General features: G+C 35.4%; 1 protein-coding gene across 1 annotated transcript in view; it reads right to left on the bottom strand.

Annotated features, from left to right (window-relative positions):
- Positions 1-17542, bottom strand: part of LOC123776407 (uncharacterized) — a 54170-nt gene that overhangs the window by 31760 nt on the left and 4868 nt on the right. The window contains 1 exon segment of the mRNA XM_087858884.1: positions 8922-9048. The gene's annotated coding sequence lies outside the window, so the exon portion shown is untranslated.

Raw genomic sequence — 17542 nt, 5'->3', positions numbered from 1 at the left:
AAGCCAGAGGAAAAAATCATCTTACCCAGAGAAGAGCAAAGATAAGCATTAGATCCAGTTTTTCTTTCTCGGAAACCATGTAGTAGGGAGAGAATGAAATAAAAAATTTAGAGTATTGGGAGAAAAAAAATCCACCAATCTTGAATTCTGGACCTTGCAAACTTATCCTTCAAAAGTGAAGAAGAAATACTTTCCCAGAAAAACAGAAATTGAAGCAATTTGAGGTAATTTATTAGTAGACCTGCCTTGCAAGAAGTGTTAAAAGAAGTTCCTCATAAAAAGGGAAAATGGTACAGGGGCACCTGGGTGGGCCAGTTGGTTAAGCATCTCCCTTCGGCTCAGGTCATGATCCTGAGGTGCTCCCTGCTCAGTGGGGAGTCTGCTTCTCCCTCTCCCTCTGTGTTCGCTTTCTCTCTCCCTCTCTCTCAAATAAATAAATAAATAAATAAATAAAATCTTAAAAAAAAAAAAAGGAAAATGGGACAGGTCAAACTCAGATCTACACAAAGAAAGGAAGAACGTTGGAAAAGGAATAAGTGAGTGTTCAAAAAAAGCTTTTATTTTTCTTACTCTGAATTGATGTTACAGAAAAAGTTTACTCTAAATAATATATCCTATTATATATGCCTGTACACATATAAGTAAAATTAATGACAATCATGTTAAAAGGAGTAGAAGAGAAGAATTAGGAATATTTTGTTGAAGTTCCTACTTATAGTACTTGAGAAACTGTAGAATGTTATTTGAAGCAGACTTGGATTACTTGTAAAACAAAAACAGAAACACAGGACAAGGGCAAAAAATGGAAAACAGCAACAAATATGGTAGGTATTACTCCAACTACATAAAAAATCACTTTGAATGTCAATGGTCTACATATATTAATTAAAAGACAGACTGTCAAGATGAATCAAAAAACAAGACCCAAACATATGTTGCCTTCAAGATACCGAAGGGGGAGCAGTTATGTTAACTTTCATAATAAGTAAATTTATCAAGGAGAAAGAGGGGAATTACATAATGATAAAGAGGTCAATTGTCCAAAAAGATGTAACAGTTTTAATATGTATGTGCTTAACAACTAAATGTCAAAATACATGAGACAAACATTGATAGAACTATAACGAGAAATAGAAGGATCCATTATTTATTTATTATAGTTGGGGATTTCAAAACCCCTTTATCACAAATGGATGGATCCACCAGGCAGAAAATCAACAGGGCACAGCTGAATCCAAGAGCACCATCAACTGGATATAAATGAAAACCTATAGACTACACTCCATCCAACAACAGCAAATTACATTCTTCTCAAGCTCACATGGAACATTCTCCAAGACAGACCACATTCTGGGCAATAAAGCACACCTTACCAAATATTTACAAAAATAGAAATCAAACAATGTATGCTCTCAGACCATAATGTTGAATTCAACTAGAATTCAACAAAAAGATAGGTGGAAAAAACCCAAAGTACTTGGAGATTAAACATACACTTCTAAATAACATATGCTCAGAGAAATATTAGGACAAATTAGAAAATATTTTCACTGAAATGAAAATACAGATTATTCAAAATTATGGGATAAGTGAAAGCACTACTTAGAGGGAAATTTATAGCAGTGAATGCTTAATTAAAAAGAAGAAAGATCTGAAATCAATAATCTCAGATTATACTATAGGAAACTAGAAAAAGATGAAGATATTAAATCCAAAGTAAACAGAAAAATAAATTGAAAATTAGAGCAAAAATCAATGAAACTGAAAATAGGAAATTAATGTAGAAAACTGATGAAACCAAAAGTTGAATCTTTGAAAAGATCAATGAAATTAAGAAGCCTCTAACTGGGCCAAATGAAAAGGAGAGAGAAGATATCACCCTGTTTCATCAGAAATGTAAGAGGGGGCATCACAACAGATCTTGTGGATATTAAAATATAATAAAGAATACTATCAACAACTCTATGCCTACAAATTCTATAATCTACACGAAATGGACCAATACCTTGAAAGACAGCATCTGCCAAATCTTACACAAGAAGGAAAAAGTTATCAATAGGCCTTTATGTATGAAAGAAATTCAATAAAAAAAATAACCACCTTTCAAAACAGAAGCCATCATACCCAGATGGGTTCACTGGTGAATTCAATCTCTACAACCTCTTCCAAAAGACAGGAGCAGAGGTAATCCTTCCTAACTCATTCTATGAGAACAGTATCCCCAAATACCCAAACCAGAAAAAGGCAATATAAGAAAAGATAACTATGCACTAGTTTCTCTCATTTACATGCAAAAATCAGCAAAATACGAGCAAATCAAAATTCACAGTGTATATAAAAAAATTACACACCATGACCAAGTGGTATTATCCTAGGTATGCAAGGTTGGATCAACATTCAAAAATCAATTAATATAATCTATCATATTAAGGAGGAAAGAGGAAAAAAGTTCATACAGTCATAGCAACAGAGGCAGAAAAAGCATTTGATAAAATTCAACAGTTCATGATAAACACTCTCAGCGAAACAGAAAAAAAGGGAACTTTCTCAGCTTGATTAAAATATCTGTAATAACTTACAGCTAACATCACACTTAACTGAGAAACTTGAAGCTTTCCTGCTAAGAGCAGAAATAAGCCAAAATGTCTTTTCTCACCACTGCTTTTTGATACTATACTGGAAATCCCAGTTAATGTAATAAGACAATGGACATAAAGGGCATACAGACTGGGAAGAAAGAAGTAAACTGTCTTTTCTCACAGATGACATGATCGTTTATGCAGAAAATCCAGACAGACAGACAAAAAACTGGAATAGGCAATTATAGCAAAATTGGAGGATATGAGATTAATATAAAAAAAAAGTTTATCACTTTTCTATACACCAGCAACGAACATGTGGAATTTTAAATTAGAAACATAATGTCATTTACATGGTATACCCCAAAATGAAATAATTAGGTATAAATCTAACAAAATATGCACAAGAACTATGAGAGAAAAATTCTGTAAAACTCTGAAGAAAGGTAATAAAGACCTAAATAAATGGAGAACTCTTACATGTTCATGGTTAAGAGTAATTTGTCAAGATGTCAGTTCTTCATAATTTGATCTATAGATTCAATGCAATCCCAGTCAAAATCTCAGAAAGTTATTTTACGGATATCTACTAAGTGAACCTGCTTATATGGAGGCAAAAGACACAGAATACCCACCATCAAACTGAAGAAGAAAAAGGTCAGATTGACACTACCCAACTTTAAGACTTAGTATAACCTTACAGTAATCTCGACAATGTGATATGGAGGGAAGTGAGACAAACAGATCAACAGAACAGGATAAAGAGCCCAAGAATAGACCCACAAATACACTGTCAACTGAGCTTTGACAAAGGTGCAAAGGCAATATAATGAAGATAGTCTTTTCCAAAACTAGTGCTGGGATAACTGGACACCCACATGCAAAAAAGTGAATCTAGACGAAGACATGCATACATCCTTCACAAAAATTTATTCAAAATGAAAAGAAAATTTATTCAAGATGGATTAGACCCTAATGTAAAAGGAAAAGCTATAAAATGAGAAGATAACAGAGAAGAAACCCTGATTGACCTTGGGTGTGGCAATGACTTTTTAGATACATAATCAAGGAACAATGGGGGGAAGATAAATTGGACTTTATTAAAATTAAATACTCTGGTCTGCAAAAGACAAGATTAACAGAATAAGATAAGCCATAGATTGAGAGAAAAGTACTTGCAAAAGATACATCTGGTAAGTGGCTGTTATCCAAAATACACAAAGAACTCTTAAAACTCAACAGTAAGAGAACAACCAACCCTATTAAAAAATGGGCAAAAGACCTTAACGGACTTCACCAAAGAAGATATACAGATAGCAAATAAGTATACGAAAAGATGTTCAACATCCTATGTCATCAGGAAGTTGCAGTTAAAAGAATGAGATCACCATCACACACCTATCAGAACAGCCAAAATCCAAAACACTGGCAACACCAAATGCTGGTATGGATGTGGAGCAACAAGAACTCTCAGATATCGCTGGTGGAAATGCAAAGACAACATGAGGTTTTCTATGATAAAAACTACCACATAACTAAGTACCAAGTGATAGTGAATACACACAAACTCTTCTAGAAAACCGAAGAACATATCTCAGGAGGCAAGCTTTACTACATTAGGAGAAAAGAAGTCTCGCTATAAAAAATATTTTACAAATACGTCATCTTTAAGAAAATGTTATTAAATGAATCTAACAATTGGTAAAAAGGATGATACATCATGACCAAGTGGGATTCATCCTAGGAATGCAAGCTTAACATTCCAAAAGAAATAAACTTCTCCATATTAACTGAAAAAGAAAAACCATACGATGATGTTAATATAAAGAAAGAGTTTGAAAAATTTAACACCTATTGATTAAATTAAAAATGAGGGAGGGGGACTTCCTTAACCTGATAAAGGACAGGTATGAAAAACCTACGGGAACATAGTACTTTGTGGTTTCTGGTTCAAGACAGTGCAGTAGGACTGCACTCACCCACTCCCAAAGACACACTGAGCCTACAGCTAATATGGAACAATATCCTCTTAAAAAAAAAAAACCTGAGGGCTGGCTGAGTAATGAATACAAATAGGGCAAAGAGAAGAAAACCACATCAAAGTGGGTAGGAGAGGCTGAGACACAATCTGGTCATAAACCCCACCACCACTTTGGTGACCCCCAAGTGTGAGGGAACTCAAAACCTAGAGCTTCTCCCTAATGCAAAGGGTTCAAATCCTGCATGAGGAACTCCCACTTTTAAGATCTGCACCAGAGAGATGAGCCTTTGATATAGAGAACTTTGAAAATCAACGGGGGATTGTGTCCTGAGACCCACGAATCTGGGGACCTGAGAAACAGTTCTTCATAAAAGGCTCTCATGCCTGGATTCACCCACCCCAGGGCCCAGTACCAAGGCAGTTGATGGCGCCTAGACTTCAAGTGAAGGAGGCTCACCTACTTATATTAAAGCACCGTCCTGAAGGGCAGGCACCTAACTGAGCACACACATCTAGGAGCCTGCTGGAACTCTCTGGGAATGCACACTGATGGACACCACCTCTGCATTCTCCCTATACGGTGCTCCAGAGCACCAGCATCTCCCGGGATGGAACCTTTACATGCATCGGGTGCCCTAATTTTTACAGTTGCTACACAGGGGATCCCTCCTGATCACATGACTCTGCAGACCAGGAAACTTGCATTCCTGGTCCCATGGGGCTGTAATAATTGGCATCACCCAGAAAGGAGCTCACACCATTGCTGGCCCACCAAACTGTGTGGCTGCTGCCTGAGGACACCTCACATCACCTGGCTCAGATGTGGTGGGGCTTAAGCCCGTGGGTCCCACAGGACTGTTACCACCAAAGATTTCTTAAACAGTCACCACCCCTGGGGCAGAACATGAGGCAACACACCCAGAAGCTCAATCCTTCTGTGAAAGAGGCTTATTAGCTAATCATCATCGCTGTGACATGAGAGGTAGGCTCCTCATGAAACACACATCTAAGGCTGCCTATACTCCCTTCCAGAAACCTCGGGAGGCAGACACGATCTCACTGCCTCTCTGTCATTCTCCAAAGCACTTGTGTCTCCCAATGGGGAGTTTTACATGCGTTTAACAGCATTCTTCACAGAGATATGACAAACAATCCTAAAATTTGTATGAAACCACAAAAGAGCTCAAATAGCCTAAGCAGTTTAGAGGAAGAAAAATGAAGCTGAAGGCATAACACTCCTTTTCTTGAAACTGTATCACAAAGCTATAGTAGTCAAAATAGTATGATATTGGCATAAAAACAGACTCACAGAGAAATGGAAGAGAACAGAGATCTCAGAAATATACCCACACATATATGGTCAATTAATTTAAGACAACGCAGCCAAGAATATACAAAAGGAAAAGGACAGTCTTTCAATATATGGTGCTGGGAAAACTGGGCAGCCACGTGCAAAAGAATGAAACCAAACCACTATCTTATACAGAAATTAACACTAAATGGAATAAAGATTTAATGTAATACCTGAGGTTAAAAAACTCCTTGAAGAAAACATACTCCGTAAATTGCCTGACACAGAGCTTGGTGAAGATTTTTTTAAATATGACACCAAAGGCAAAGGCAACAAAAACAGAAATAGAGTGGAATTATTATTATTTTTATTTTATTTTTTTAAAAGATTTTATTTATTCATTTGACAGAGACAGCCAGCCAGTGAGAGAGGGAACACAAGCAGGGGAGTGGGAGAGGAAGAAGCAGGCCTCCAGCAGAGAAGCCTGATGTGGGGCTCGATCCCCGAACGCCAGGATCACTCCCTGAGCCGAAGGCAGATGCTTAACGACTGCGCCACCCAGGCACCCCAGAAATAGAGTGGAATTATAACAAACTAAAAAATTTCTACACAACAAAGGAAACCATCAGCAGAATGAAAAGGCCATGTACTGAATGAGAGAAGATATTTGCAAATCATATATCTGATAGGGGGTTAATATCCAAAACACATAAGGAACTAATACAACTCAATAGCAAAAAACCAAACAATCCTTAAAAATGGGCAGAAAATCTGAACACATATTTTTCCAAGAAGACTTATAAATAACTAACAGACACATGAAAAGATGTTCAATATCATTAATCATCAGGGAAGTGAAAATTAAAAGCACAATGAGATATTACTTCACACCTGTCACAATGGCTAGTATCAAAAAGAAAAGAAATAACAAGTGTTGGTGAGGATATCGAGAAAGGGAACATTTGTGCACTGTTGGTGGGAATATGAATTAGTGCAGCCACTATGGAAAAATGTATGGAAGTTCTCAAAAAACAGAAAATACAACTATCGTATCTGGCAATTCCACTCCCAGGTATTTATATGAAAAAAAAAAAAGAATGCTACCTCAAAAAGATACATGCACCCATTTTTCATCGAGGAATTATTTTACAATAGTGAAGATAGGAAAATAACCTGAGTGTCCATTTATGGACAAATGGTTAAAGAAATCATGCTATATACACACAATAGAATATTATTCAGCAGAAAAACAAATGAAATCTTACCACTTGCAACAAATGGTTGGACCTCGAGGGCATTATGCTAAGTGAAATCTGGCAATTGGAGAAAGACAAATACCATATAATCTCACATATATGTGGAATCTTAAAAACAAAACAAAAAAAATCCCTGCAAACAAACAAAAAAACCAAGTTTATAGATACAAAGAACAGATTGGTGGTTGTCAGTGGCAATGGGTGGGGGTTGGGGAAAATGGGCGAAGGGGGTATTAAATATTTGAAAAATTAAAAAAAACCTAAAGTGATTGGGGGAACAAAAAAGAAAGAAAGTCTTATAAAAAGAAAACTTTGTAAATGAATGTTTTGCCCTTCAGATTAGGAACAAGACAAAGTGGTCCTCTCTCATCATTTATATTCGGTATACATTATATTGCAAGTCTTAACAAGTTTCATAAAGGAAGAGAAATAAATAGCATAAAGACTGGAAAAAAATCTTTATTCATAGATGACATTATTATATACATAAAATATATCATGGAATTTTCAAAACATGTACTACAAATAATGAGGTTGATAATGTTATGAGGTATGATGTTAATACAAATAAATTACTTGTATTTTTACATTTTCCCCAAAATTAGAAATTAAAATTAAAGATATCACTTAAAATATTAAAATCATGAAAGCTATGCATACATCTACTCATGTAAGTGTTAAGATGAAAACAAATAATGGAAAGGAAAATTTAAAAAGCCAACATAGCAGAAAAATCTCACTGACCTTTTGTTAGGCAAAGAGGTCTTAAAAAGGAGGGAAACAGCATTAAGACATAAAAGAACACAAAGTGATATGACTTCAAGATGAAGATCTTTTGTCTTTCAAAAGACGCTGTTAAGAAAAAGGTGAGCCACAGGTGTGGAAAAAAGTTCAGAAAACATTTATCTTATAATGGTCACCTCTATTACGTAAAGAATTGTTTCAACCCAGGTAAGACCAAAAAAAAAAAAAAAATGATAGAAAAAGAAGATGAGTTAAAGATTTGAAGAGATACTTCATAAAAGATATGCAAATAGCCAAAATGCACATGAAAAGATGCCCATCATCATTTTCCACCATGGAATTGTAAATTAAAATCCAGTAAGTTATAACCTGGTGCCAACTGAACTGGTTGAAATTAGTTGAAATTAACAATACCTGGGGTGTAGGTGAGAACGTGGCTCAGCCAGAACTCTCATATGTTGCTGATGGGCATGAAATAGCGTAGTCACTTTGGAAACATCTGGCAGTTACTTATAAAAAGTTATGGTAGTAAAAGACCCAGGAAAACCTCTCCTAGGTTTTCACACAAGAGAAATGAAAACACGTTTGCACAAAAACTTGCGCTGGAATGTTTGTACAAGCCTTACTCAGATAGTGCCCAATCTGAAAATGATTAGTATCTATTCAAAAGGATACTACTAATATAAAGAATAAACGACACACAAAACATGCATGAATCTTAAAATAATTATTTTTGGTGAAAGAAGTAAAGGAAAAAGAGTATGCACTGTGTGATTCCATTTATATGAAAGTCTAGAAAAGACAAAACAGTTACAACAGAGAGCGGATCAGTAGTTTAAGGGGTGAAAGCAGGAGGAGGGAACAGGAAACAAAACACTTTAGGGTGATGGAAATAGTCTATACATGATGTGGGTGGTAAAAATCAACAAATACATTTCTCAAAACTTGACAAATTATATCTAGGAAATGGCTGAGTCTTATTTTTGGTTAATTACAGCCCAATAAAGTGATTTAAAAAAAAAGAAAGAAACAGACTGCAACAGAGAGTCAGACACATAAGGTAAACTCACCCACGGAGACGAGGTGGCTGAAGGTCTCCAGCATCACATCTCTGTACAGAGTCCGCTGAGCAGGGCCTATTTTCTGCCATTCTTCCTGGGTGAACTCCACAGTCACATCCTTGAATGACACGGATGCCTGTAATAGCACATTTCTGTTCAACCTGAACAGTTCAGAGACAGGCGACATGGAAAATGCCCTTTGGAACTAATTCTATCATGTTTACTGGAGAGTTTAAAACAACACGTTACAAAGGATGCCTGTTATAGCCTTAACGCTGTCTTCCAATTTGGGGATACATAATGAATACAAATATTCTCATGTCCTGATTCATTGGCAATTACTTATAAATTATATACATGCACCATCCGTTAACTTGATACCTATAATGTTTAGTGGGATTTTTTTTTTTTTGTTTAGATCAAGTTACTAAGAAAAAAAAAAAACATCTTTCTATATTTGATCCTATACCCAATGTTTTGTCCCAAGCCTCTCTAGGGTATACAACACTCCCACTCAGAGTCTTTTGCTAGGGTAATGGGGAATCAATGAAGGGGCTAATGTAAGCCCTGGATATATCCACACATAACTACATATTTATTTTAGAATTGACCTAGAGGAAGAGTGGAGTATGTTTTAAGCAGAAGAGATCAATTTAAGAGCAGCAAAGCAATGGGAATGAAACATAGGAAACTAATTCTCCAAGAGAAGGAAGCACTAATTTCTTGGTCAGTTCCACAGAGAAGCAGCATAACCAGAGGGGCAGATGCTGATGCCATATACTGAGACTGGAAAAAGAGGTAAAAAGGGTTGGGGAGAGGATCAGTGAGGCACATCTTGTTTATGTTGTACTCAAAATATGTGTGGACACACAGGAAAGTTATCCACTGTGTAGCTGGTTACGTGATTTTGTAGCATATGAAATCTACAATAAAGATAAGGATTATAATAGACGTTAGTCATTAAGGTGATAACTGAAATCATAATACAGAATCTGCTGGCTCAGACATGACATATACTGAGGGGAGAAAAGGTCCAAAACTGAAATTGAGAGAATACCAATATTTACCAGAAAAAGAATAAACCAAGAAGGCAGAGAAAAAATTTATTATTGGTGGTAAGAGAAAATGGACAAAGTAGGTTATTAGAAATTAAGAGACCATTTCAGGCATAAATGATTGCTCTAGTTCATGATAATAGACTGAACATATGCATTTACATCGTATCCCCTAAACACACTCTGGTGAAATAAAAAACCTACTATGAATATACAACAAAGGAAGACAAGAACACTGCCATGAAAGACTGGGAAATCTGACTAAATTCTTGAAGGTAAAGAGTAGACAGTATCAGATAAGAAAAACAGGGAAAGGTTGCTTAAAATCGAATATAGACACAGAGGGAGGCAAAGAAAGTAGGCTTCTGATGAAAGCTCAGAAAAATGATTAGGGTCAAGTTCAGCAACACTTAGAATCATCAGTGTGCTATAGGGTGAATGACTGGCCGAGCAATTCATCAAAGAACAATCAGATAATATTGGAGATGCTCGACCTGTGTTTTGAGCAGACTATATGAAGAAAATCTACATCAGGTGGAGAAATACTTCAGGAGTTATCGGTGTAGATAAGGCAGTGAAAGGGAGAAGAGAGCTATTCTGGCACTTGATATTTAAAGACATCAAATTTAGAAATTTCATTTTCTAATTGTTTGTTGCTGACATAGATATAAATTTTTATCTGCATAAATTCCTAATTTTTCATACTGATCTTGTATCTAGCATCATAAAGTCTAATACTTAACCAAAGATACGTCTAGATTTTCTACATCAGCAATGATATCATCGATAAACACTGGTGAAATTTTTTTATTTCTTGCTTTCTGATCTTTACTTTTTCTCGCCTTATTTCACTGGCTAAGACTTCCAACATTTTTCATCCCAGGAAAAGTTTTCCTAGTGAACTATGAATTACAAACTTTTGAAAAAGTTTTTGCTAGATATAGCTTATAAAAATAAGGAAGATTCCTTCATTTGTAGAATGCTAGAAATTTTAATATTCTTTTTTAAAAAGATTTTATTTATTTACTTATCTGAGAGAGAGAGAGTGTGTGTGAGCAGGGGGAAGAGCAGAGGGAGAAGAACAAGCAGACTCCGTGCTGAGTGCGGAGCAAGATGCAGGACTCGATCCCATGACCCTGAGATCATGACCTGAGCCAAAATCAACAGTCAGATGTGTAACTGACTGAGCCACCCAAGCACTCTGGAAATTTAAATATTCTAAAATTTATTTCCCACATCCAATAGTATGATCATGGTTTCTTTCCTTTGGTGTTAGTACAATGAATTATACTGATTTTTGCTAAATTGCTAATTCCAACTAGAATTTCAAATAAGTATATCTTCTTCATTATGTATTAACTATACACATACACAGTTTACTTATCTTGGCTTGAAAATTCATATGGAAAGCTAAAGAAGCATATGTAGCCAGAAAATATTTAAGAACAAGGATGCTGGAATTGTGGTACCTGACACTCAAACTGTGTAAAGTTTTAATAGATGATGAGTTGGAATGACCCACAAACAGAAGAGAAGTTAAAAATGACTACGAATACAGGTGATTTTTGAAGGAGAAAAAGGATAGCATCTTTTATTTTTGGAAAAAATATAAACTTTCAAAAATGTCATATGTATAATTAAATAGGAAGGGTAAGAAAGTTAGATCTATATCTCACACCATTGAGCAAGGTAAAATTAGAGTGGACTGAACATATAAATGTAAAAAATAAAGCTAATCAAATTCTATAACACAACACGGGAAAGTTTCTTTTACAATTTAAGACTAGGAAATGGAGGGTTCTGGTCAAGTTGGCGACATAGCAAGTTCCTGTCTCACCTCCTCCCACAGACACACCAAATCTACAGCTACACATGGAGCAATTTCCTCAGAAAGAAATCAAGAGAACAGCTGAACAACTTCTATATATTAAGTGAATAAGAAAATGCCCACATCAAAATGGATCTCGGTACACCCTCAGCTACTGGGAACCACTAGGAACGAAGGAAACAGGTTAGACCACCACAAAGATTTGAGAGACAACCAAGGGCGTGGGCTGGGCTGAAAGATAAGGCCCATCTTCCACACTACACTACTGTCAAGACTGGAAGAAGTGGCTGTTTTTTCTAATGTGCACAAACCAACACAGAGAGAAAAGAAAAATGTAGAAACAGAAATATGGTCCAAAAAAAAGAGAACAAGATAAAACCTCAAAAATGTCCTTAATGAAAAGAAGATTAGTGAGGTACCTGATAAGACTTCAAAATAGTGGTCATTAAGATTCTCACTGAGGTCAGGAAAACAATGCATAAAGTAAAATTTTCAAGGAAGAGATAGAAAAGATGAGAAATTAACAGAAATAGAGCTGGAGAATACAGTGAATGAACTAAAAATTTCAATAGAGGGGTTCAACAGTAGCCTAGATCAAGCAGAAGAAAGGATCAGTGAACTTGGTAACAGGGAAGTAGAATTCAATAATTAAGAAGCAGAAAAGGAAAAAGAATGAAAAGGAATGAAAATAGCTTAAGGGAATTATGGAAAACCATCAAGTGGACTGTATTTGCATTATAGGGGGTCCCAGAAGGAGAAGAGAACCAAAAAAAGAGCAGAAAGCTTATTCAAAGAAATAATGTAATGGTGGTGGGTGAATAACTTATAAATCTACAATGAAGGTTAAAGACAAAGTATTATAGTAATAACTATGACTACGATAATTTGTTACTGATATATAAGGTAAAAAGATGGAATTGTGACATCAAAAACATAATGTCAGGAGCAGAATAAGAATGCAGAGCTGAGGTACGCATTCAAAATTAACTGGTAATCAGCTTGAAACAGACTGCTATAAATATAACATGTTTTACGTAACCCTCACGGTAACCACAAGCAAAAACCTTTAGAAAACCAAAAGCTAAATCAAAGCATACCACTACAGAAAATCACCAAGTCACAAGGAATGGACAAAGAGAAGAAAGGAACAAAGGAATTACCAAAAGCCAGAAAAACAATGAACAAATGGCAACATAATTATAAATAATTATTTTAATGTAAATGGACTAAATTCTTTAATCAAAAGAGAATAGCTGAATAGATTTTTTTTTTTTTTTAAAGTTACAACTACAGGCTGCCTACAAAAGACTCACTTCAGCTTTAAGGACACACAAACTGAGAGTGAAGAGATCCAAAAAGATATTCCATGTAAATGGAATTAAGAAGAAAATAAGGATAGCTATACTTACAACAAATAAAACAGACTTTAAGACAAAGACTGTAACAAGAAACAAAGAAGGTAATTATAGAGTGATAATGGATCCATCCAACATGAGGATGTAACATTAGTAAATATTTATACCCAACATAGGAGTACCTAATAGCATACAGAAATTAATGGATCTGAAGGTAGAAATAGACAGGAATACAATAGTAGTTTGGGACTGCAATATCCTACCTGTAACAATGGATAGATCATTCAGGAAGAAAATCAATAAGGAAACATAAGACAAACTACATGTTATACCAAATGGACTTCACAGACATTTATAAACATTCTATCTAAAAACAGCAAAATACACATTCTTCTCAAGTGCGCTTGGAAACATTCTCCAGGATACATCACATGTTAGACCACAAAACAAATCTTAATAAATTTAAGAAGACTGAAATCATATATATATATATTTTTAAAGATTTTATTTATTTATTCGACAGAGAGAGAGACAGCCAGCGAGAGAGGGAACACAAGAAGGGGGAGTGGAGAGGAAGAAGCAGGCTCCCAGCGTAGGAGCCTGACGTGGGGCTCGATCCCAGAACACTGGGATCACGCCCTCAGCCAAAGGCAGACGCTTAATGACTGAGCCACCCAGGTGCCCCAAGACTGAAATCATATTAAGCATCTTCTCTGACCACAATGGTATAAAACTAGAAATAAACTGCAATTACTCCAGAAAATGCACAAATATGTGGATATTAAATGACATGCTACCAACCAACCAATGGATCAAAGAAGAAATAAAATGAGAAATCAAAAAATATCTTGAGACAAGTGAAAATGGAAACACAACATACTAAAACTTATGAGACATAGCAAAAGCAGTTTGAAGAGGGGAATTCATGGTAATAAATGCTTACATCAATAAACAGACTTCAAATAAGCAATCTCACTTTACACTTTAAGGTAATGAAAAAGACAGAGTGGAAATAAATGAAACAGAAACTAAAAAGACAATAGAAGAGACTAATGAAACTAAGAGCTAGTCTTTCCAAAGACAAAATAGACAAACCTGTAGCTAGACTCATCAGGAAACTAAGAGAATGCAAATAAATACACAAATTTAGAAATAAAAGAAGAGGGGCACCTGGGTGGCTCAGTCTGTTAAGTGTCGACTTTTGATTTTGCCTCAGGTCATGATCTCAGGGTCCTGGGATGGAGTCCCACACGGGGATCCGTGCTCAGTGGGGAGTCTACTTGAGGATTCTCTCTCTTCCTCTCCCTTTGCCCCTCCCCCTGTTTGCGTGTGCACTTTCTCTCTAAAATAAATAAATACATCTTAAAAAAAAAGAAAAAGAAATGAAAGAGAAGACATTACAACTAATACCACAAAATACAAAGGTTCACAAGACTACTATGAACAATTATACCCCAACAAATTGGACAATCTGGAAAATCTGAGCAGACTGATTGCTAACAAGAAGATTGAATCAGCAATCAAAACCTCCCAATATGCGAACTCCAGGACCAGATGGCTTCACTGGTGAATTCTACTAAACATTTAAAGAAGAATACCAAACCTTCTCAAACTCTTCCAAAAAGTGTAAGAGAAGGGAATACTTTGAAACTAATTTTATGAAGCCAGCATTCCTGATACGAAGAATGGACAAGGACACTATAAAAAAATTACAGGTTAATATACCCAATGAACACAGATGGAAAATTCTCAACAAAACTGGCAAACCTGGTTCAGTAATACATTAAAAGGACCATATACTGTGATCAAGGGGAACTTATTACAGGGATGAAAGGATGGCTCAACACCCACAAATCAATCTATCTGTAACAAAATTAATAAAATTAATAAAAATTATATGATTGTTTCAATAGATGCAGAAAAAGCATCTGACAAAATCCAATATCCGTTCATGATAAAAACTCTCAACAAAGTGGGTAGAAAGGGAATATATCTCAACATAATAAAGGCTATGTTTGACAAACCCATAGCTAACATCATACTCAATGAGGGAAAGTTGAAAACTTTTCCTTTGAGATCAGAAACAAGGCCAGGATGTCCTCTCTTGCCGCTTTTATTCAAAATAGTACTGAAGTCCTGGCCAGAGCAATTAGGTAAGAAAAAGGAAAAAAAAAAAAAAAGGAATCCAAATGGTAAAGGAAAAAGTAAAACTGTTTCTATTTATAGGTGACATAACATTAGATATAGAAAGCTCTAAAGACTCCACTAAAACTGCCAGAACTAATAAATTCAATAAAGTTGCAGTATGTAAAATCAATATTCAAAAATCAATGGTTTCTATATACCACAGTGAACTATCAGAAAGGGAAATTAATACAATCCCATGTATAATTTCACCAAAAGTACAAACCTAGGAATAAATGTAACCAAGGAGGTAAAAGATCTATGTAATAAACACCATAAGACATTGGTGAAAGTAACTGAAGAAGACATGAATAAGTGGAAAGATATATGCCATGCTCATGGATTGGGAAAATTAATACTGTTAAAAAAAATCCTAAAATTTGTATGGAACCACAAACGATCAGAAATAGTGCAAGCAATCTTGTGAAAGAACAAAGCTGGAGACATCACACTCCCTGATTTCAAATGATATTACAAAGCAACAGTAATCAAAACAGTATGGTACTAGCATAAAAATAGGCATACTGACCAAAGGAACAAAACAGAGCCCAAAAATAAATGAACAAATATGGCCAATTAATTTATGACAAAAGACACAAGACTATACAGTGGGAAAAGGACAGTCACTTCAATAAAAGTGCTGGGAAAACTGGACAGCCACATTGAAAAAATTAAACTGGACCACTATCTTATACCATACAGAAAAATCAAATCAAAGTGGATTAAACACTTGAATGTAAGACCCGCAGCCACAAAACTCCTAGAATAAAATGTAGAGTTAAGCTTTTTGACATCGGCCTTGATGATTACTTCTGGATTTACACCAAAGGCAAAAATAAACAAGGGGGCCAACATCAAACTAAAAAGCTTCTGTACTGCAAAGAAACCATTACCAGAATGAAAAGGCAACCTTCTAAATGGGAAAAAATATTTGCAAATGAAAAACTCATATGGGGTTAATAACCAAAACTCTTTATATAAGAACTCATACAACTCAGCAAAAAAAAAAAAGCCCAATCTGATTAAAAAATGGGCAGAGGAACGGAATAGACATTTTTCTAAGGAAGAAATCTAAATGGCCTGCAGGTATATGAAAAAATGCTCTACATCACTAATCATCAGGGAAATGCAAATCGAAACCACAATGAGATACCACATCTGTTTGAATGGCTATCATATAAAAGACAAGAGACAACAAGTGTTGGTGAGGATGTAGAGAAAAGGGAACCCTTGTCACTGTGGGTGGGAGAGTAAATTGGTGCAGCTACTATGGAAAAGAATATGGAGGTTACTAAAAAAGTTAAAAATAGAACTACCATATGACCCAGCAGTAGTACTCCTGGATATATATCTAAAGGAAGTGAAATAACTATTTCAAGGAGGTACCTTCACCCCCTATTCATTGGAGCATTATTTACAATAGGACATGTAAATAATCAGGCATCCATCAATGGATGGATGGATTAAAAAAAAAGGGGGACATTATATATATATATATATATATATATATATACACACACACACACACACACATATATATGTGTGTGTGTAATATACATACTACAAATATCATATATATGTATAATATATATATCACATATATATATTATTCAGCCATAAAAAAGAAACAAATCCTGCCATTCACAACAACACAGATGGCCACTGAGAGCCTTGTACTAAGTAACAAAAGTCACATATAGAAAGACAAACACTGAATGATCTCACTTACATGTGGAATCTACAAAAGTCAAACTCGCCGAAATGGAAAATAGATTGGTGGTTGCCAGAGGTGGGGTGTGGGGGGTAGTGGTAACTGAGGGGATTGTGTGAAGACGGTCAAAGGTACAAGCTTCCAGGTACAAGATAATTAAGTTCTGGGAATGTGATACACGGCACGGTGACTACAGTTAACAATACTGCCTGTATATTTGAAAGTTGCTAAGAGAATGAATTCTGAAAGTTTTCATCACAAGGAAAACAATTCTAACTATGTGAAGTGAGGGATGTTAGCTAAACTTACCGTGACAATCAATTTGCAATATATACATACATCAAATCATTTTGGTGCATATCTTAAACAAATGCAATATCACACATCAATGATATCTTAGCAGGACTGGGGAGGGGAGTGGAAAATACCCAAATAGGACTCAAAATCCAGAATTCATAAAATAAAAGGCTGCTGAAATTGATGACAATAAAAATTAA

The sequence above is a fragment of the Ursus americanus genome, chromosome 34 (assembly GCF_024610735.1).
Source record: "Ursus americanus isolate L20-20 chromosome 34, mUrsAme1.1.p, whole genome shotgun sequence".
Classification (NCBI taxonomy): domain Eukaryota; kingdom Metazoa; phylum Chordata; class Mammalia; order Carnivora; family Ursidae; genus Ursus; species Ursus americanus.
This window is presented reverse-complemented; position numbering and strand designations above follow the sequence as displayed.